Source organism: Balaenoptera musculus, chromosome 15 (genome assembly GCF_009873245.2).
Source record: "Balaenoptera musculus isolate JJ_BM4_2016_0621 chromosome 15, mBalMus1.pri.v3, whole genome shotgun sequence".
Classification (NCBI taxonomy): Eukaryota; Metazoa; Chordata; class Mammalia; order Artiodactyla; family Balaenopteridae; genus Balaenoptera; species Balaenoptera musculus.
The window spans coordinates 18,810,278-18,830,876 of NC_045799.1; the positions used below are offsets into that span (position 1 = coordinate 18,810,278).

Consider the following 20,599-nt stretch of genomic DNA (forward strand, 5'->3'; position numbering starts at 1 on the left):
CTGTGACTCAAATTACTTTTGTTTCTATTTAATTGGGAGTTTATTGGCAATAACTCTAATAAACATGTATGGTTTGTGATTTTACTATGAAATATCAGTTTGATTCAAATATATTAGCAATATTTGGCCTGTAGAGTATCTATGACATTTAAAAAACCCACAAAGTGTTAATTTTGGGCAACCACTTTAAAGAAAGAAAAAAATTTGTAAAGATTCTAAAACCATAGAAAATCAGACTGGATGTATTTTTTTTAATTAATTAATTTATTTATTTTTGGCTGTGTTGGGTCTTCGTTGCTGTGCGTGGGCTTTTCTCTAGTTGCGGTGAGTGGGGGCTACTCTTCACTGCAGTGCACTTCTCTTGTTGCGAGCATGGACTCTAGGCACGCAGGCTTCAGTAGTTGTGGCACACAGGCTCAGTAGTTGTGGCTCACGGGCTTAGTTGCTCCGTGGCATGTGGGATCTTCCCAGACCAGGGCTCGAACCCATGTTCCCTGCATTGGCAGGCGGATTCTTAACCACTGCACCACCAGGGAAGTCCTGATATGGTATGGTGTTTGTCTTTCTCTTTCTGACTTACACCACTTAGTATGATAATCTCTAGTTGCATCCGTGTTGGTGCAAATGGCTTTATTTCGTTCTTTTTTTATGACTGAGTAGTATTCCATTGTATATATGTACCACATCTTCTTTATCCATTCGTCTGTCGATGGACATTTAGGTTGTTTCCATGTCTTGGCTATTGTGAATACTGCTGTTATGAAAATAAGGGTGCATGTATCTTTTTGAATTATAGTTTTGTCTGGATATATGCCTAGGAGTGGGATTGCTGGATCATATGGTAATTCTATTTTTAGTTTTCTGAGGAACCTCCATACTGTTTTCCACAGTGGCTGCACCAACTTACATTAGAGGGCAGCATGTTGAATCTTAGTCCTGTGGTCCAATGTGGGAAAAGGAGGAAGGCAGGCTGGGCCAGACTAGGGCTAGGGAAACAGAACCAGCCACAGAGATGGGCTGTCCTGACTGAGGTGGTATAAGGCACAGGGTCTAGCAGGTGGAAGAGGGGAGGGGAGAAGCCAGGACTGTAGAGAAGCTGAGAATGTGACTGGGGATGACTCTGTAGTCCAAGGCCTCTGTTCACCTGGGCCAGAAGTAAGTTCTCTTCCCTGGTCCTGGGCAGCTTGGCTGGCCAGTGTCTCCTCCAGGCCAACCAGTGCCCATCTGTATAACCTGGGCTGAATCTGGACACTCTGGACAGCTTCATTATTTTTCTCCTTGCATCCATTCTGAGCCCTCCATTCTGATCTGCACCCAGCACGTTGTCCCTACACCTTTACTGAAGGGCTCTTAGGATACAACTCAACTTATTACCACTACCTTCAAGGCCCTGCATGATCTGGCCACTGTCCACCTCTCCAGCCTGATCTCTTCCCATTATCTGCCTCATTGTCCGTGTGCCTTCTCTCTCTTTGTTTTAATCACCATGTGCCCTTGACAGCCACAGGGCCTATGCATGTGCTGTTTTCTCTACAGGGAGCACTCTTCTTTCCCGTATTTTCCTAGTGTTATGGACTAAACATATGTGTACCCAAAAAATTCATATGTCGAAGCCCTAACTTCCAGTGTGGCTATATTTGGAATAAGGAAGTCATTAAAGTTAAATGAGGTCATGAGAGTGGGCCCCTGATCCCATAGGATTAGTGTCCTTATAAGAAGAGATACCAGAAAGTTCACTCTTCTTCTCTCCCCATGCACACATATGAGGACACAGCGAGAAAGCAGCCATGTGCAAGCCAAGAAGAGAGTCTTCAGCAAAACTGAATTGGCTGGAAGCTTGATCTTGGACTTCCAGCCTCAAGAATTGTGAGAATATTAATTTCTGCTGTTTAAGCCACCTGGTCTATGGTATTTTGTTATGGCAGCCCAAGCACACCAATACATCCAGTTTAACCCCTATTTTCCCCTTTAGATCTCACACCAACTATTTCCTTAAACATCTTTTATCCAAAGCCTCCTATTTCTGGGTCTCATGGTACCATGAACCATGTAAGATTTATGTTTTTGATTATTTGACCAATGTCTGCCCGACATACTAGACTGTAAATTCCATGAAGGTCTTTGGTTTTATTCAAGGCCGCATACCCAGAACCTAACACACAGCCAGGTACATAGTAGGTGCACAGTACATATTTACTGGGAAAAAGAGTGGTGGGTGGGGACAGACAATGCCTTGAGCTGGGAGGCTTTTATGGATGTTCGAGTTCATCTCTGGTCTAGCAGCACCCCTCTAGCACTCTCTACTGACAAAGCCAAACATTGTGCCACTGACAAAAAAGAAATGTTGACAGAATTCAACTCCAGTATCACAAAGCAAGGCAAGGAAGGGTGGATTTAGAGCAGAGAGGCAACAAGTTGGCATAACTGGATTCAGAACTTTTCTTAAGAAGACTAATGGGACTTCCTTTTTAACTTTTGAGTTCTCATCATGCATCAGACACCGTGGTAACAGCATCATGTGGATTATCTCACTCAATTCTCACAACATTAGGGGGTTAAGTCAGTTTACTCAAGCTCACACAGCAAGTAAGTGGGGAAGACAGGATTCAAACTCAGGAGTTCTGGATTTAAATCCTACTTACTTACATACTATATTAAACTAACTGCCTCCGGGACTCTTTCTAAAGGCAACATAAGGATTCATGGAGAGCGATACGACCCTCGCTCTGAAATGAACTATGTACTGTTGATTAAGCTAAGGGGTCTGGCACTATCCTGGTCCTATAGAATAGAGGTCGGGTTGTAATTCTATTGCATCAACTATACTTCTGGCAGTTTCTTTTCTGCTTGAGAAAGCTCCTCAGAATGTGAGTGAGTGCAGGTGACATTATTATACGGATCACCTCGAATTCGTTTAAAATGTTTTTTAAAGGAAAATGATTTGCCTCCCTGGATAAACATTATTTGCCACATACCTCCCAACACTGGTGTCAAGTGCATGCTGTTTCCTCTGCCTGGCGTCCTCTTCTCATCTACTCTTTAGACCCAGCCCCACTGTCACCTCCTCTGGGAAGTCTTTCCATGGTCTCCTATATAGTACGAATGATGTCCTTCTCTCTGCTTCCGAAAGCAGTTGACACATACATCTAGTGTTACATATTTTCTTCCAGAATTCTTTCTTTCCATGTCTGGCTCCTCTGAAATACTGAGTTCTTAGTGGTTGGGAGAGTGCGTTGTTTATCTCTGTATCCCACAGTGCTGGATCAGAATAGATGCTCGAAAAAGTTTGTTGAATAAATGAAATTTTAAACGGGAGTAACATATCCTATATACAGCTGTCCCTCAGTATCTGTGGGGGGTTGGTTCCAGGATCTGCTGCAGATACCAACATCCATGGATGCTCAAGCCCCATAATTGGCCCTCTGTACCCCTGTTTCCACATCCTCGGATTCAACCAACCATGGATCGTGTAGTACAGTGGTATGTCTTTTTTGTGTGTGTATGTGTGTCATGCTATGGAACTTGAACTTTATCTCATTGGTGATTTTTCAGCAGGGGAATAGCATAGGCAGAGTCAGTGGTATGTCTTTATTGAAAAAGATCCGTGACATGTGCAGTTCAAACCTGTGTTGTTCAAGGGTTAACTGTATATATACTTACTCATTCGACAAATATTTATTGAACAGCTAAGCACATCAGGCCATGTTCCAGATGCGGCAGGTGTATAACACAAAGTTCCTGCCCTCAGAACATTACAGATGCTATTGAGCTCATAAGAGCTACGAGGAAAAGTAAAGCAAGATGATGGGAATGATGGGGCTTGGGACTTGATGTTTTAGGAGAGTGTTCTGGGAATGTCTTTCTGGGAAGGTGACTTCTGAATAGAAATTTGGATTAAGGGCATATGTGTTTCTGATATCTTGGGGGAAGAAACACTCAGTGCAAAGGTCCTGGGGTAGGAGTGAGCCTGCACATTCCAGGAGCAAGAAGGAGGCTAGTGTGACTGGAAAGAAGTGAGGGGGTTGAGTGGACAGAGATGCAGTTAGAGAGGTGGGGGAGTGTAAGGAGGGTGGGAGGGGGGAGAACAAATAGGATCTTGGAGGCCCTTGAAAAAAATTTTTTGGTTTTTGCTCTGACTGAGATGGGAAGCCATTGGAGGCTTTAGAGGAGGGAAATAGGTTTTGACTTAGGATTTAAAAGAATCTCTCTGGCTGCTTGAGAACAAGCTCTATGAGAGCAGAGTGGAATCAGGGAGAGCAGTTTGGAAGTTATTGCAATATTCCAGGACAGAGAAGATGAGGGCTCAAATGAGGGTATTTTAAAGGTAGAGCTGACAGACTTTGCTACTGGATTACATGTGGGATATACTAGGAAGAGAGGAGTCAAGGATGACTTCAAGGTTTGGTGGAAGCCACTGGAAGGATGGAATTGACCTTAACTGAGGTGGGGAAGACTGTGAAAGGAGCAAGTTGAGGGGCAAGTTTCACAGTTTGGCTTTGGACATGTCAAGTTGGACATATTGCTCAGCACTTATGTTTATGTTCACTGGTTTTCAGGATCTGAAGGTTATAATGCAACCTGAAGTTAAAGTCAGTGTTGTTTATTGAACACCAGGCACTGTGCAGAAAGCTGCACGTGTGCTGTTATTTAATCCTTTCAGTCATTCCTATTGGCTTCATTACTGATATTTTCATTGCTCTTTTATGGATGAGAGATTAAATAGCATGTCCAAAGTCACTCAGCCAATTATTAATCTGCTAGTATAATGCAGACCCGGGATTCCAACCTAAGTATGTCAGACTAGAGAGATTCTAAAGGTGGGGACCACTTTCTGGGCATATTTGCTACAGACATGGACTCCATAACAAAAAAGGTGCCTGGAACATGTGACAAAAACTCAGAAAAGGGTCACCCTCACCTCAGGCGTTACAGGTTCCACAACAGAAGCTGTGAAAAAAGAGCATTATTGTACCTGAGGGGGCTAACTGATGCTTGAAAGTTCTCAAGTACCTGAAGACATAATGTTAAGAAAGCAGTCATCGGAAGTCGTCGTTGTTGTTAAGAAACAGAAGAGATAAAAAATTGCGGTGCTGTGCTGGTGGGATAAAAGAAAAACCAACTCCTAGGCGATGCTCGTTGGGAAACACGGGATTGGGAGGAGAGGGGCCGGGAAAGGGCCAGGGTCCCTGCCCTGCCTGCATCTTTTTGAAAGTACAGCCTGGCGTGGCTTTCCTCAGGTGGTCCTCTAGAAGGACCAGGATACGGAGTACAAAAGCCGGGAACCTCTGGAGCCGCAGCATCCGCCCCCGGTCCCCTCCTTCTCCGCCCCCTTCAGCCTCCACGCGGGGAGAAGCGGGAGCGGCGCCCGCGCATGCGCCCGGGGTAAGGTCCGCTCTCTGCGACGTCAGGGGGCTTGCGCCCGCACGAAAGCCCCGCCCCCCGGGCGCCAGAGGCGACCTGGGCGGGGGGCCTCGGGCCACGCCCCCAGCCGAGCCGAGCGGGGCCGAGCGGAACCGAGTGCCTCCGAGTGCGGCCGAGAAGAGCCGAGCGGCCGGGAGTCGGTTGGTGCAGCTGCGTCCCCGCCGCCCAGCAGTCCGCGGCTCCGGCGTCGCCGCCGCCGCTGCCGCCGCCGCCGCCGCCGCCGCCGCCGCCTCCGCGAGGCCTGCGCCGGCCGGCCGGCCGGCCGCCCGCCGGGAGGGAGGCCCGGAGCGCGGGGAGAGCAGCCCGGCCGCGGGCGCCCCCGCCGCTGCCGCTGCCAGGTGAGCGCCCGCCGCGGCCCGCCGGCCCCGTGTGCCCCCGCGACTGTCAGTCCCCGTGTGTGTGTGTGTCTCCTCCTGTCAGCCCCCTGTGTCTGCGCGAGCTCCTCCCACCACACCTGGCCCCCGGCCCTGCCCGCAGTGTCCGCCACCCCCTCCCGCCGGCTGCCCCGGGTCTTTCTGTCAGCCGCCAGCACCCCCTGGCTGGGACGCTCCGCCCCTTCCCCCCGAAGCCCCTCCCTCCGCCCCATCTGTCATCACCCCCCCCCCCCGCCCCGACCTCACTGCTGGCTCGGGCACCCTGGAGGCGTGAGGGTGCCGCCGCCGCTCCCGGGGGTCCGAGTAGCCCCCGCGGGCCACACGGCTGCAACGAGGGGGTTGTGGCGGGGCAGTGGGGGTGTCCGCAGATGCCCGCCGGACCATGTGAGGGTGCGTGTCCCCGTGTGCGCCGGCTGTGAGCACCGCGTGTGCGCCCGAGCGCCGGGAGGGGAGCGCGGGGGGCGGCCTGACCGACGTGGGGCGGAGATGCCGGGCGGCCGAGAGCCACTTGCTCCAAGTCCCTCGGGCCGGCTGCGTTCTGCGGGGATGGGGGCAGCCCCAGGCTCTGGTCCGCTCGGCCAGGGAGGCAGCTGAGCCGGGACTCGAGCCACTCGGGGTGCAGTCGACTCCTCCATCCTGGGACCGGTGTTTGCCCTCGAGAAGGCAGCGAAGCAGGGCTCTGGGTCCCCGGATGCCGCAGGTGGCATGTGAGCAGAGTTTGGGGGCTTGCTAAACCTTCCCAGTTTGGGATTTCCATTCAGAGAAGCCTGTCGGAAGTGATTGAGGAGTGGGTGGGATGAGGAGCTTAGGTGGAAAGTGTTTTGAGAGCTTGAGTCATTTTGAGTTGCGTGGTTTGCATTTCTGAGCAGTGATTGCCCTGGGATTTTGCCCTGCGAGAAGATGTTATGTGGTGGGGCGGGGAGGGAGGGGGGGAGGGGGGTGTAGAGGAGGAGGGAGGGCACACTCCTTTCCGTCTTTATCTGTGTCATGTGGACGTATAGTATGTTTATTCATGAGACCTCCACACATCCTCAGTTTTAAGAAGGATTACAGTAGTTTCCATTTATACACGCTCTTGTATGCTGTTATCTTGATGTTCTTTATTTGCAGTAACTTCGTATTGCATATTTCAAAACTAAGAGAAAATGCGTCCTAAAACAATTGGTATTTTGCCGGATAATTCTCAACCACGGGGAAAGAGCCAAAAGCGCACTTCATTAGCTGGAACAACTTATTCGGGCTTAATTTGTTTCTAAGAGACATACAGTGGAAAAATCCAGAAGCGGCATAGTAGTAGCTAAGAGTGTTAGGAAATTAATGAAAAGGGCCCTTCTATTGCTGCCTTGGAAAGATGGTATCAAAGTTGCTGTAGAGGACAGAGCTGCTATGTAATGATAAACATATTAACCAAGTTGGTTTTGTGACCTTGATACATTGCGTGGTGCTTGATTTGTACAGTGCTTCGTAACAGGAAAACATTGCATGGGAAGCAGGGTAATTTGGGGAGAAAATGGTCCCCATTTTTTTTTTTTGGTCATGTTTAAATAAGATTTCAGACTAGGGCAGTCTCATGTGGGAGTGGGTTTTTTTCTTTTCTAAGATAACATCAAAAATTACAAAAATAACTCATGGTTAAGGCAGAAAACTAGGAAAAAAAAAAAAACCTAAGAAAAGCATAAGAAAAAACCCACCATCCCACAAACCATAGTAAACCATAGTTTGGTATTTATCCCGTTAGTCTTTTGTTCCCATATGTAAGTATTTTTTTTTCTTACAGAAATGCTACTGTACCATAAGATTGTTTTATTGTCTGCTTTTTTACATTTATAAATAGATTGTGAGAGGTATGTCTTGTTTTTATAAGAACTTGTTCCGTTTTTGAGCCTTTTAAAAAGATTAGGTCCTTTGCTTAGAGAGCTCCAACAACTTCGTATCTTAAAGTAAAATCTGAAGTCCTTGCCGTGGTCTACGAGGCTACCTCTCTGTGCTCACTTCCAGCCCTGCCAGACAGATCTTTTTGCTATTCCTTAAAAACTTCAAGCATGCGCCAGCCTCAGCGCCTTTGCATTTGCTATTGCGTCGGCTTGGAACTCTGTTCCCTGGATACCATGGTTCTTCCCTCAGGATCTGCTCCAATGTAACCTTTTAAGGCCTTTCCCTGACCACTCTGTGGAGGATACACCCCATTCCCCTGTCCTCCTTAACCAACCTTACTTTTCTTCATGGCACTTACCACCACTTGGCAAATACCTATTTATTTGCTGGTTTATTGTCTCTTTCCCTCGATTAATCTGGAAGTGCGAGGCTTTTTTCACTGGTGTATCTTCAGGGCCCAGAACAGGACCTGACCCATTTTGGTGCTTAATCAATATTTGTTGAATGAATGAATACTTATTACCCACCCATGCATGTAACCTTCCTGGTAGCCTCCTAGGCTTTTATTTAATTAATTTATTTTTTAACATCTTTATTGGAGTATAATTGCTTTACAATGGTGTGTTAGTTTCTGCTGTATAACAAAGTGAATCAGCTATACATGTACATATATTCCCATATCCCCTCCCTCTTGCATCTCCCTCCCACCCTCCCTATCCCACCCCTCCAGGTGGTCACAAAGCACTGAGCTGATCTCCCTGTGCTATGCGGCTGCTTCCCACTAGCTATCTATTTTACATTTGGTAGTGTGTATATGTCAATGCTACTCTCTCAGTTCGTCCCAGCTTACCCTGCCCCCTCCCCGTGTCCTCAAATCCATTCTCTACGTCTGCGTCTTTATTCCTGTCCTGCCTGTAGGTTCATCAGAACCATTTATTTTTTTCCTCCTAGGCTTTTAGATTGCTATATCATGAAGTGGGATAACAATCCTTTAAAAGTCAGGATAGTCCTCTCCTTTACATATCTGAGGAGAAGAATTTTACAAAGTGAGGCTTATGATCTTAAAAAGAATTGATCTTGATTTAACTTGAACAGTTGAGGGAAGGAACAGTTTTGGCAAATGTTACTGACTCCTTCTCTGCATTATACCTTGTGTAACACTGGAAATCTTTGAAACGTATAAAGTATCTCAGTTGTGTTTACTGCTATGATTTCAGTGTGGTAGTTCTTAGTGATAGTATTAGCCTCAAGAGGATAGTGAGTTTTCTGTGTCAACAGATACCCAGAGATATAATTACAGCTTTAATGCATTTTCATTTGAGGAGTAGCTGTTATATTTACTTATTTTCCTGGCAGTTTTATCCTTTTCAATTCCCTGGTTATCAGTTTTTGGATGGCCTAGCAGGTAACTTAAGGTTTTTTTTTTTTTAAACATTTAAAAATAAATCCGTGATCTCTTGAGCATTTTACAACTCTCACGTGACTCTTGAACTGTTTGAAAGTACCAGCTTCATCTTTCAGGATGAAATGACATCTGTAGTAGAACATATAATTGCATTTTCATTATAAGGAAGGGAAAAATTGTATATTGGGGTAGAATTTTTACAGAGAGAATATAGTGTGAGTGTAAGCTTTCTAAAAGCTTAAATTTCAAGTAGGCAATCTTTAATTTCAGTGAGTTTTTGAAAAGAATCCTTGCTTTTTGCTCTAAAGGAAAAGAATTCCTTTGAACACAATCCAAACCTTCAAAATCTTTTTTCTTATGCCTCAAACATATGAGAACTTGGGGAAAAAAAAATCCTAAATGAAAAATTTTATTCTTTTAAGGCCTAAAGGGAATGTGTTAAGAATTAATTTTTCTTTGTTCCACGGGCATTTATCAGGCACATAGTTGGGGCAGTTCTGTGTCGTTTTGTACGGGCTACATTACCACGTTTCGTTTTAGATTACCGACCTGATTTGGTATTACTTCTTCTCTTTTCTCGCTTGGCTACCTCCCTTCTCTCATCATAGTCTCTTCCTAAGTGATCTCATCCATTCCCAGGGCTTGATTACCCTCTGGATGCAGATGACTACCTCAGTAACACCTCCCGCCTGGACCTTTCTTTGGATCTAGACTTACATTTTTACCTACCGCCCCCCTTCTCTCTCTCCTGGCAGCCTCACAGTGATCTCAAACTTCACGTGTCCAAATCGATTGCTCAATCTCCCTCTCAAACTTCCAAATTTGTATTCCTCATTCTTGACCCCTCTCCCCTCTCTCATCCAGCTTTCCCCTGCCCTGAGCCTTCCCTGTCTCAATGTCATTACTGTCCATTCATTGTTTCGCCAGAGACCTGAAAGTCGACCTGGATTTTTCCCGATCCCTCACCCTACCTCCAGTCGGTTGGCGTGGCCTGTCGGCCTAGCTTCCAGATACTTCAGATCCTCCCTTCCCTCCGTCCTCCTAATCCAGCCACCGTCTTCTCTCAGCTGGATGACTGTCCCTGCCTGTCACCTGGTCTCCCAGCATCCACTCCTGCCTTCTCTAACCCATTCTCCTGCCAGCAGCCAGTGAGCCTACCAGCCCGTCACCCCGCTCACCCCCTGCCCACTTCGAGGCTTCCCACCGCCCTCAGACCCACGTGCACACTTACTCAGGTGCTGGCCTCTGTTTCCTCTCTGCTCCGCTCCTCGCTCGCTGCGCTCCTGTCAGGTGGGAGCATCATCGGTTCCTCTCAATGCCAAGTTCTTCTCCTCTTCTGTACAGCCCTTCCCTCTGCCCGGCACTGTTCCCCCGACTCTTCTCATGGAAGGTCCTTCTCCAACATCTGGGCTCAGCGAAAATGTCCCTCCTCAGAGGAGCCTCTTCCCTGATCACCCCTTTACAGTAGCTTCCTCCCCATTGTCCCCCTCTCAGTACGTGTGCATTTCCTGCTAGCACTTCACTAAAATTCCAAGTATTTCATTCATATGTTTGTTTCCTTCTTTATTGGCTACTCCAGTAGACTGCAAGACCAAGAGGGCAGGGACAGCCTTGGCCTGTTTATGGTCCAGTCTGGGCACCGTGCTCTGCCTAGACTCCACCAGCTGCAGGTCCCCAGTACCTTTTGAATGATAAGAATTATTATAACAGCTAACCTTGCTTGAGACTATGTGCCAGGTCCGTGGCTAAGTGTGTTTGTGCATTATCTCTAAATCTCTGGGAGAACCTACTAAGGTGGTGATGGTTATTATATTATCATTATATTATTATATTACCATCATTATATTATTATATTACCATCATTATATTATTATATTACCATCATTATATTATTATATTATCATTTTGGGGGTTTTTTTGTTTTGAGAAAATTGAGCTTAGAGAATTAATTTTTAAAATACGCAGCTAAGAAAGTGGTGGAGCTAGAATTTGGATCTGTATGATCTGACTGCAGAATTCATTGCTTCCCTTTGATTCGTTGCTGCCTTCTGATATGAATGTAGGAATGAGTGAATGAATGTGGAATATGCAGTGATATTAATATTAGGTGGTTCCTCATGTTTGTGTTTCTGAGCATATACTGGAGTATAAAAAAAAATGCTTGGGTTAGGGTGGTGCATTTCCTGGGAAGTTTCTGTTGATAATCACTGTGCCAAAGCACAGAGATTAGTTTGTGTTTGGGCTCTGTGTTTTACTTTTACCTTTGCCACTTTCTAGCTGCAAGCTCTTGGGCAAATTCCTTAACATGTCTAAGTCTGTTTTTTTCAGCTGGAAATGGAGAAACATAATAGTTCTTATCTCACAGGGTCATTGTGAGTAGCATAATTATACACAAAAAACAGTCAGTGTTAGCTATCAATATTAATATTATAAGGAGGAAAAAAAAGTTAGGAAAAGACGTTTAGCCCCATCCACAAACTAGAGTTTGGTTAAGAGTGAAAGACAGAAACCATAACTAACAGTAGTGTTTCACTGACTCTGGTTTTGAGTTTATAAAAATTATCAGGGAATTAACTATTTGGCTTGGGATTTATAATCATTCTATTGATGTATGCAACTTTATGTTTGTATTTAAACTTGTTCGATGCTTGTAGGTAAGACAGTTTTGTTTTCTTCTTTTTCTTTTTAAACTCCTCCCAGTCTTAAAAAGATTCTCAGGGTAGAGGGATCCTTTGAGAGGCTGGCTATTTTTTTTCCCCATTCACCACCGTTACAGCTTACTTCAGTTATGATTATCACCAGGGAGTTTACTTCAAATAACCAAGCAAACAGTAGGCCTAGTACAGGCGTGGATGGGCTTGGCAGCCCTTACGATGGAATATCTGGGCACAGTTGCATTTTCTGGTGGGATGGCTCAAGAGCAAGTGCCAGTCTGATGACTTCCATCATCTGTGTGAAATAGAGGGTGAGGTTGTCCTCTAAGAGTAAGAGGGAAGAGGTCAGAGGAAAAACAGGGAGATTTGACATACAGTTGAGGTCAGGAAGAGGAAGAGTGAACTTGGGGCAACGTCCATGACCTCTCGGCAGTATGCAGGGCTCCGTTGAGGTAGGAGACCGTGGATTGATCAGGGCGCCAGGAGCATTCAGCTGCCTGGGTTTAGGAGCAAAGAAGACATATAGTTGGACTGAGCCAGGGTTGAGTTTTGCTGGGGGTGTGCAGTGGAAGGACAGTGGAGTAGAGGAACTGAGGGTGTTGAGCAGGGAGTGATTAACACGAGCGGTAAGGGGGTCTCTGCTGCACGTGGATGAGAAAAGGACCAGAGATGTGGATGAAATCAAGCAATGGATGTATTGGAGCGATGGAGTAATAGGAGGATGTGGTTAGAGAGCAACATGTGAGTGGAAGATTTCAGAGTTGGAGCAATTAATTACTGGACATGACAGGCGCCTGGGTTTTGCCACAGACATAAGTGGCTGAGGTGAAGCGAACTCAGTGAAGGAGGTCAGGTAACTGAGGCTTGAGTGTTGTTTGGGTCATCCATGTGGTTATCCAAACCATCAAAAGGGTGGCGGGACATTTGGGGTGGAGAGAAGGAAGGCGTGCCAAATCTTCGGTGAATGACATCCCGGCAATGAGAAGAGGTGTGATGACCAGCCTGCAGGAGCCGCAAAAGATCAGGGCATTGGCAGAGCAGTGACCTGGAAGCTCTGTTGGTTGCAAGGTCTCTTTGGAAGAAGTTGGCCTCGGCCCAGGTTCATTATGCTTCTAAAGGAATCCCAATTCCAGGTGGGCAGCATGGATGGCATATAGATTTGTGTTTCTAAACCTGGTCATGGAAATCATCTGAGGGTCTGTGTTAAAAACACAGATTCCAGGGCTCCACCCCAGGCCCAGTGAATTAGAATTTCTAGGAGAGGAGTCTGAGAATGTGCATTTTAACACTCCGCCCTCCACACATACACCTGGTAGTCCTTTATAATTAGGCAAGTTTGGGAAATGTGGCTGTAGTGGGTAAGAACACGGGGTCTGGAGGCCGACTGCCTGGGTCTGAAGTGAGGCTGGTGAGAGAGAGCCTTAGCCGGTGACTCTTAATAGCTTGCCTTTCCAGGTCTAGCTGATATCAGATGCACTGAATTAAGAGACCCTCCATTAGAGGCAAACCCCCTGATGAAAGCAGGAAGAGACAGCTGGTGATGACAGAGACAAAAACTCTCCACAAAATAATTCAAAGTACAGCAGTTTGGGGACATTCATAGAGGAAACAGTCTTGTTTGCCTCTGTGGTCTCCGAATACATTAATTAATCATAATTGCTCTCCTGTTCAGCAGGGATAGGTCAAATTATGGTTTGATTAGTTCAGAAAGGCTGAGAAGGAAGTAATGCGATTGAATTTAGAAAGCTTTCTGTTCTAATCTTGCATGTTTTAGTGCTTCAGTTATCAGTACAATTAACCTATGTGACGCAGTTCTGTCTCTGAAGATACTGGATTAAAAAACCCTTTACTCAATGACAAGGCAAAGACAAGAGCAGTTATTATCCCTGAGGGGCTGCGAACATGCCTAGATACTTAATATCATGATACCAGCAACCCTACCAACCCATTCTCCCTATTTTTATGAAGAAAATTCTGTTTGTTTCCATGACAAGGAAAAGGAATCCTGCAAGAGAATAGCTGCTGGGGAGGGAACTTGGAGTTCACCATCCTGGGCTGACCACTTAGAATCCCTTGTTGCTGGTGAGGAGGGTTTGAGTTGAGTGTTTGGAATATTAAACTATACTTACCACCTGTTTTGTCATGCCCAAACACTAAAGCTTTGGGAAAACAATGTTGTTACCCTGCTAGAAGTGGTTGCTTTGGACCTTGAGCCTGAAACTTGAATTGCTCGATCGCGTGCTCTGTTCCTTATTTCCAGACTGAGGAGTCTGGCTTTCAGACTGGTGAACTGGATGTCAAACATGGCATAGCATCTCGGCTATATTCCTGTCACTTACCACGTCCTTCCATGCGCTGTCTCATCTCCCTGCTGAACTGCAGACAGCCATTCGAATGCACATCTTGAGACCAGTGGAGGTTAAGCAATGCCAGCTCCGCCAGAGCTTTCTGTTTGCAAGTTGAGATTAACTAATTCCCTTTTAGGAAAAAAACCTGAACAAACAGGAATTTAGAGTATTTTTACCTTGTAGAAAAACACTTTCTCTAAAGCTGAGAAATACTGACAGAGGCCAAAGAGGATTTTAATGATACTAATGTGTTCTCTAATGTCACACTTTCCTGCCCTCCAGAGCTCGGGAACCCTTGAAGGCTCTGCTGTGTATGGTGCCCTTTACAGTGTCTGAATCACTAAGAGTATCTCAGTTTGTGAAGTGTTTGTATGCCTGCCTTGAACTAGGCACCTTGGTATTAAAAAAGAAGGTCTCTGGTCTCCAGGAACTTTTTTTTTTTTTTTAAGTTAGACAAGGTGCATTTAAATCTCTAACCTCAAGCAGACCATGTAGTGTGCTGCAAAGGAGGTATAATCAAAATGTGGGATCACAGCAAAAGAGAGGTTATTTCTGGTGGTGGGTAGAGGTGGCAAGAGGGGGTTGGAGGCTGCTTTCAGGGAATGTTTGTAATCAGACTGGATCTTGAAAGTTGGATAGAATTTTGAACTATTTTTTATATTCTCTGTTTACTAAGGCATCATTTATTTTAACAAGACTATAGAAATATTTTGGTGCTTAATGAATTTGCGTTCAGTTATCTAAATGACTCACTCATCCAGAATGCCTCACACCTTAATTATTTTGGATAACTTGTCTCTGTAAGTAAAATATGAAGTATTAAGGAATGTATGATGGAGAAGGGCTTTTATGGAAGCCCTTAAAGGTAATCTTGGAATCACAGTGGATATCTCAAATCCCTGAAGAAATGGGAATACAGTGCTGTGATGGTGACTAGACAATCAGAATGACAATGGAAGGCATATGTTTGGATGTGTGGTTTAGGAACTGGGGGAAGATGGAGCTCTAAGTGATACTGGTGAGAACTTCATAGGAAAGGAATAGTCTGACGGGTTAGGAGGCCTCTTGAACACCATAATAAACTGAAGGCGGCCAGCTTCTTCTTGTTCTCCCTTGCTCTAGCATGGCTGAGCACACGAGGTTTTACAGGAAGGCTGTGAAGCCATGCCCAGAATTTCTCTTCCTGCCCCAAGCCTCTGTGTTCCTTGTTGCGGGGCTTGTCCTGCCTCAGACCTGCATCTTCGTGCCACAGATTCTGTCGTGTTGATGTGTGTCCTTCTGGGTGAATCCACAGTCCTTTAGCAAGCCCATTTCTTGCCATGGTAAGTTAGTGACAGCTGGACCATTGTACCAGCCTTGCAAACGGTTATATTATGCCAGAGACCTTGCAGTTTTTTCTTTCCCACGAGAAGACTCTATTTTCAACCTTCCACTTGCTCCATCAAGCCAACACTTAATTTTCTAGGAAGCTGAAAAACATACAACTTGCTACCTTTTGTGCTGAAATGGGGCCCTGGCTCAGAATTCTGATCCCCTTGGGAATCAACACATACAGTTTTGAAAAGATAGTATTTTTTGCTTATTCCTGATAATGCCAATAGCATTTTAAAAGCCAAGATATTTGGCAATGCTGTATGTACCAATCTACCATGCAGGTGGCTAAAGCAACTCTAAGAAAATGAATTCAGTTGCTCACCAGTAATGTACTTTTTATGTGTCTACTGTGTGTCAGGTACTGTGCTAGACACCGTGGGGAGCAAGTCAGACGTGGTCTCCCTCTGGCCTCATATCACTGACAGTCTGGCAGCTCCATGGCCAGGAAGCCACCGTAGCTTTGTAGTGTAACGGTAGGCGGAGGTGGAAAGGCCTGGTGTCTAGTCCTGCTTTTGCTTTTTATCAATTATATGACCTTAGGCGTTTGCCCCTCTTTTCTGTCAACTGGACTAAAACACCTTTTAAAAAGGTTTATAAGAGTTTTATCATACTTAAATGATTGTACATAAATAAGAGTTTTGAAAAGGTCAAGTTACTATATATGCAAATAGAGGTGGGGGTAATCAGCTTTGTTCAGTAGGAATAGCTAATGGAGAGTTTCCACTACTCCATGGCTTCAGAGAATCACCAAATATAATATTTGGACTATATATTATTAATATTTCACTAATTCTAATGTTTATTAATAATAAATAAGAAAACCAGCGATTTTTTGGTGCCTGGGGTTAATACAGACTACTTAGTCATCCCTAAAGAACTATAGATTTAATACATACTGGCAGTATTTCAGAAAGCAATATGTGCTTCTAGATATTTAGTATATAACTACAACAATGTATACATGATAATGCTAATAATCTAATATATACCATGGAATTATAGTACAGTAAGACAAAAATGTATCTGAATAATAATCATAATAAAATAAAAAGTATCCCTTGTAAGTAGTAGAAGATATTTTTAGTTTTTGCAGATTTTGATAAAGAGTTTTGAACTGCGTGGGTCCTTTTTGGTTCTGACCTTCTGTTGTTTTTATGGTCCCCTTATACCTGTCACTGAAGAACTAAGACCTTTCATTGTAGATATTTTCTGTAGCAACCTAGACATGACCCTTAGTTTTTCTGAGCCTCAAATTACTCATAAAATGTGGCCTTTTCTTGGCCACACCAACTTCACAACGTTGTCAAGACATTCAAGTTGGAACTGATGTGCTACTTTCAGTGTGAGGGTCCCCATTTGGTTGTAGGGATAGTGGTCAGGTAATTCTGGCAAGTGAATGCCCTGGAAGGGCTGTGTCTTGATTTACAGCGCAGCCCTTGTTCAAGTTTCCTGATTCTTCATCACAATTCAGTGCCTTCTACATCCTTTTGTCCCATTAGCATTTAAAAGCATTTCAGGGACTTTCCTGGTGGCGCAGTGGTTAAGAATCCACCTGCCAATGCAGGAGACATGGGTTTGAGCCCTGGTCCGGGAAGATCCCACATGCCGTGGAGCAACTAAGCCCGTGTGCCACAACTGCTGAGCCTGCATGCCACAACTACTGAAGCCCGCATGCCTAGAGCCCATGCTCTGCAACAAAGAGAAGCCACCGCAATGAGAAGCCCGCGCACCGCAGTGAAGAGTAGCCCCTGCTCGCTGCAACTAGAGAAAGCCTGCACGTGGCAATGAAGACCCAACGCAGCCAAAAATAAATAAATGAATAAAAGCATTTTGTTTTATACCCAGTTGGTCGTTAACCAACATTTATGGAGCTTCTGCTGTGTGTCAGGCATTGTGTAGGGTGCTGTGGATGTAGAGGTGAGAGGGCCGGACCCTGACTCCAGAGTGCCTGTTTAAGTCCAAGACTGCTCATCAACTCTGGCCTGCATTTCCAGCCTGCTGGTCTTCTCTTCCGATTTCAGACTTGCCAGCCCCTACAATCATGAGAGCCAGTTCCTTAAAATAAATCTCTTAATTTGCATGTGTGTACACACACACACACACACACACACACACACACACACACACACCTTCACACACACACACACACACACACACACACACACACACACACACACACACACACACACACCTTCTTGGTTCTGTTTTCCTGGAGAACCAAGACTGATATGGTACTCAACAAATGCTGTCATTATCAGTGCAGAAAGATGTGCAACAAGTGTGGTAAGCAAGATGCTTAGTGGTTTGGTTTTAGCCGTGTTGAATTTGAGGTGCCCATGGAATCCATGCGGAGATACCGGCAGGCAAATGTAGCCAGGGTGTGGAGAGATCACATGAGTGGTCTGGACTGAAGGGATGTAAATTTGGAAGTCACCGGTCTATAGCTATCAGTTGAAGCTATGTTTGTGGTGATTTCAGACAGAGAGAACAGAGTTTGTAAGGTAAGGCGAGGTATCAAAATGGAACTCTAGGAAACACTAACATTTAGGGGAGAGGCAGAGGAAGAGGAGCCAGTAAAGGAAACCAAGAAGGAGCAGAGAGGAGGAAGATCAGGAGAGAGTGGATCATGGAAATCATAGCAAGGGAGAGTTTCAAGAGTGCAGCACTGTCAAGTCCCATATAAAGGTCGAGAGAAATGTTGCTGTCTGTCCATTGAACCTAGCTCTTAGGAGGTATCATTAGAGGTGACTGTTTCAGTGTCATAATTCATTACAGTGGGTGGAATAGAGGACCTGGGGTGATGAAGTGGAGATGCATGTTTGCTGCTGCTGCTTCTTAAGGAGCTCAGTTACAACGTATGAGGAGAAGAAGGGGCTGTGAACTTCCTGAGGAAGGGATGATTTTGAGATGTGAGGAGTTCTAGCATGTTCAGAGGCTGAAGAGACAGAACTAGAAGAAAGGAAGAAGGGAGAGTAAGGACAAATGATTGATCAAGGTTTCCTCCATGGATAGAGGGATGTGCACAGGGTCAGTAGTTTTACCAGAGAAGGGATGCCTCTTTCACTTGGTATGGAAAGGGGAAAGGCTATTTGGGGATACAGATATGTCTATAGAAGCTAGGGGGCTGGAAGTTTTGCCCTTGTAAAAGCTTCTATTTTCTTTGTAAAGTGGACCTCTGGCAACATCTGATAGCCAAGGGGAGAGGGTGCAGTAAGGTCTTTGAAGACAGAGGTGAAGATATAAAATTACTGCTGTGAGGCTTGAAAGTGGAGGCTGATTATTGTTCCCCATTGTCTATTGAATGAAAGTTATACTCCGCAGTCTGATGTTTATAAAGTCCTCCAGTCTGCCTTTAACCAGTTCTGCCAGACTCCCTATCTTTCCTTGTTTTATTCCAGCACCCTTGTGTACTTTAGCCGAGAGTGTCTCCTGTAGCACTGGCGTGTGGCTTTGAGAGACTGGATGCTGCAGGGGAGATGCCAGTGGACTATGAGTCAGGAGTCCTGTGGTCCATCTTGGCTCCTCCATTTACTAGTGATGGCACCTTGGACACACCTTAACTTCTCTCAGTCCGTTTCTTCATTTGTAAACTGTTAATTACAACAACACCAATGATAAGTGATGATGATGATGGTTGTGTCAGATGAGAAAACGTATTTTAAAGTATTTTGAAGAGGATAAGGAGTATATAAATGGAGCTGGTGTCATCAGGCCATGAATAGTCCTAGAGCCAGGCGTTTGTATAACCTTTCTTCTTTACCACTAGAGTCCTGTCCCCTTCTCTTCAACTATCTAAATTCAGCCTGTATTACATAGAGAAATGCTAGCTCCTGTAACAGGTAAACCCTGCTTAAATCTCAGTGGCTTAAAACATTTTCATGCTCATTTCAAATCCAGTCAGCCATGGGGGTGGGGGGGGCCCAGACTGGTGGATGTTCTGCCGTCTTCAAACCATGGTTTCCATGGTTGCCCTGGGTATCGATGTCCAGGCAGCAGGGTGGGGGAAGAGGAAGTCGATGATTGGGAGGCTTTGATGCATCAGGCCTAGGATGGGAGCTGGTGACTAAGGCCAAAGGAGAGATGGTTGAGAGGAGGCATTTACTGGATGGAGATGAATTTGGGGTGTGTGGGTTTTAGTGTGCACAGAAGGGTGGAGGGGGCTGAAAAAGAGTGAGGCAGGACCTGTGGAGCCTAGGACAGAATGCAGAGGCCACTCCTCCTGCCTTGAGAGACAGAGCTGGGGAAGGGGGAAGGGCTGAGGGACCCAGGACTGTTCCCCATGAAGGCGGGGCACCACAAAGGTAGGAGAGAGGCCCCCAGGGCGGGGAGAGACAGGTGGGCGAGAACCCGGGTGTCTACACACCTTCTGAGATGAGCTTCCTAACAGCTGGGGAGGCAGACCCTGTGAGGTGGTGCCTTGACAAGAGACACTCAATTAATAGGCCGCAGAGAAATGAGCTAGGACTTGAGGTTTTTGACATCAGAGCCCCTGGCGGTGAGAGCCAGGAAATACCCCACCTGGAGAACCGGAGAACCTGGACTCTGAAGTAGGCTTGAGGGGGGAACCCCTGGGGTGGGGGAGGGGAGCACCTCTGTGGCGGCTGTTTCTTTATAGGTGATTCACCCTTTGGCTGCTTGGGTTGGAGGAGGGAGGGCAAGAGAGGAGCATTCCAGGCAGAGGGAGCAGCCTGAACAAAGATCCTAAGGCAGAAAAGTGCTTAGAGGGTTTGGGGACTGAACAGAGGCCATCCTGGTCCATGCTGAGCAGGAGGGAGCGTGCGGGAGAAGGTGCTGGGGAGGGAAGCGGGGCCCGGATCGCACAAGCGTGTACAGGCCATGGCCAGGGGGTGAGACTTTATTCTAAGGGCAGCAGGAAACCGTTGTACACTTTGCCTGGGGGCAAGATGGTCTGATTTATAGCTTAAGAAAACTACTCTGGCTGTTGTATGGTGAATGGGTGGAAGGGAGGTCACAGGGTATATTGGATGCGGTGGGTAAGGGAAAAGGAGGAATTCAAGACGGAAGTGAGTCTGGAGCTCAGAGCAGAGGTTCAGGCTGGCAAAGAAAATTTGATGCTGTATTTCCTGTTAGCTCCCTCCCTGTTCTCAGCCAAGCTTCCTGTGAGTAGCCTTATCCACAGTCTCTACT

At 45.9% G+C, this 20,599-nt stretch overlaps 1 protein-coding gene across 9 annotated transcripts in view; it reads left to right on the forward strand.

Moving 5' to 3' along the window:
• ZHX3 (zinc fingers and homeoboxes 3) overlaps nucleotides 1-20,599 on the forward strand; it is a 140,357-nt gene that overhangs the window by 14,301 nt on the left and 105,457 nt on the right. For 6 of the 9 annotated variants that reach the window (XR_005016397.1, XR_005016396.1, XR_005016398.1 and 3 more), the window contains exon 1: nucleotides 6,056-6,185. The exons of 2 other annotated variants lie outside the window; for them this stretch is intronic. The gene's annotated coding sequence lies outside the window, so the exon portion shown is untranslated. Of the gene's footprint in view, nucleotides 1-5,690; nucleotides 5,760-6,055; nucleotides 6,186-20,599 lie in introns of those variants that run through there. One more of the 9 variants, XM_036824796.1, reaches the window with a different exon arrangement.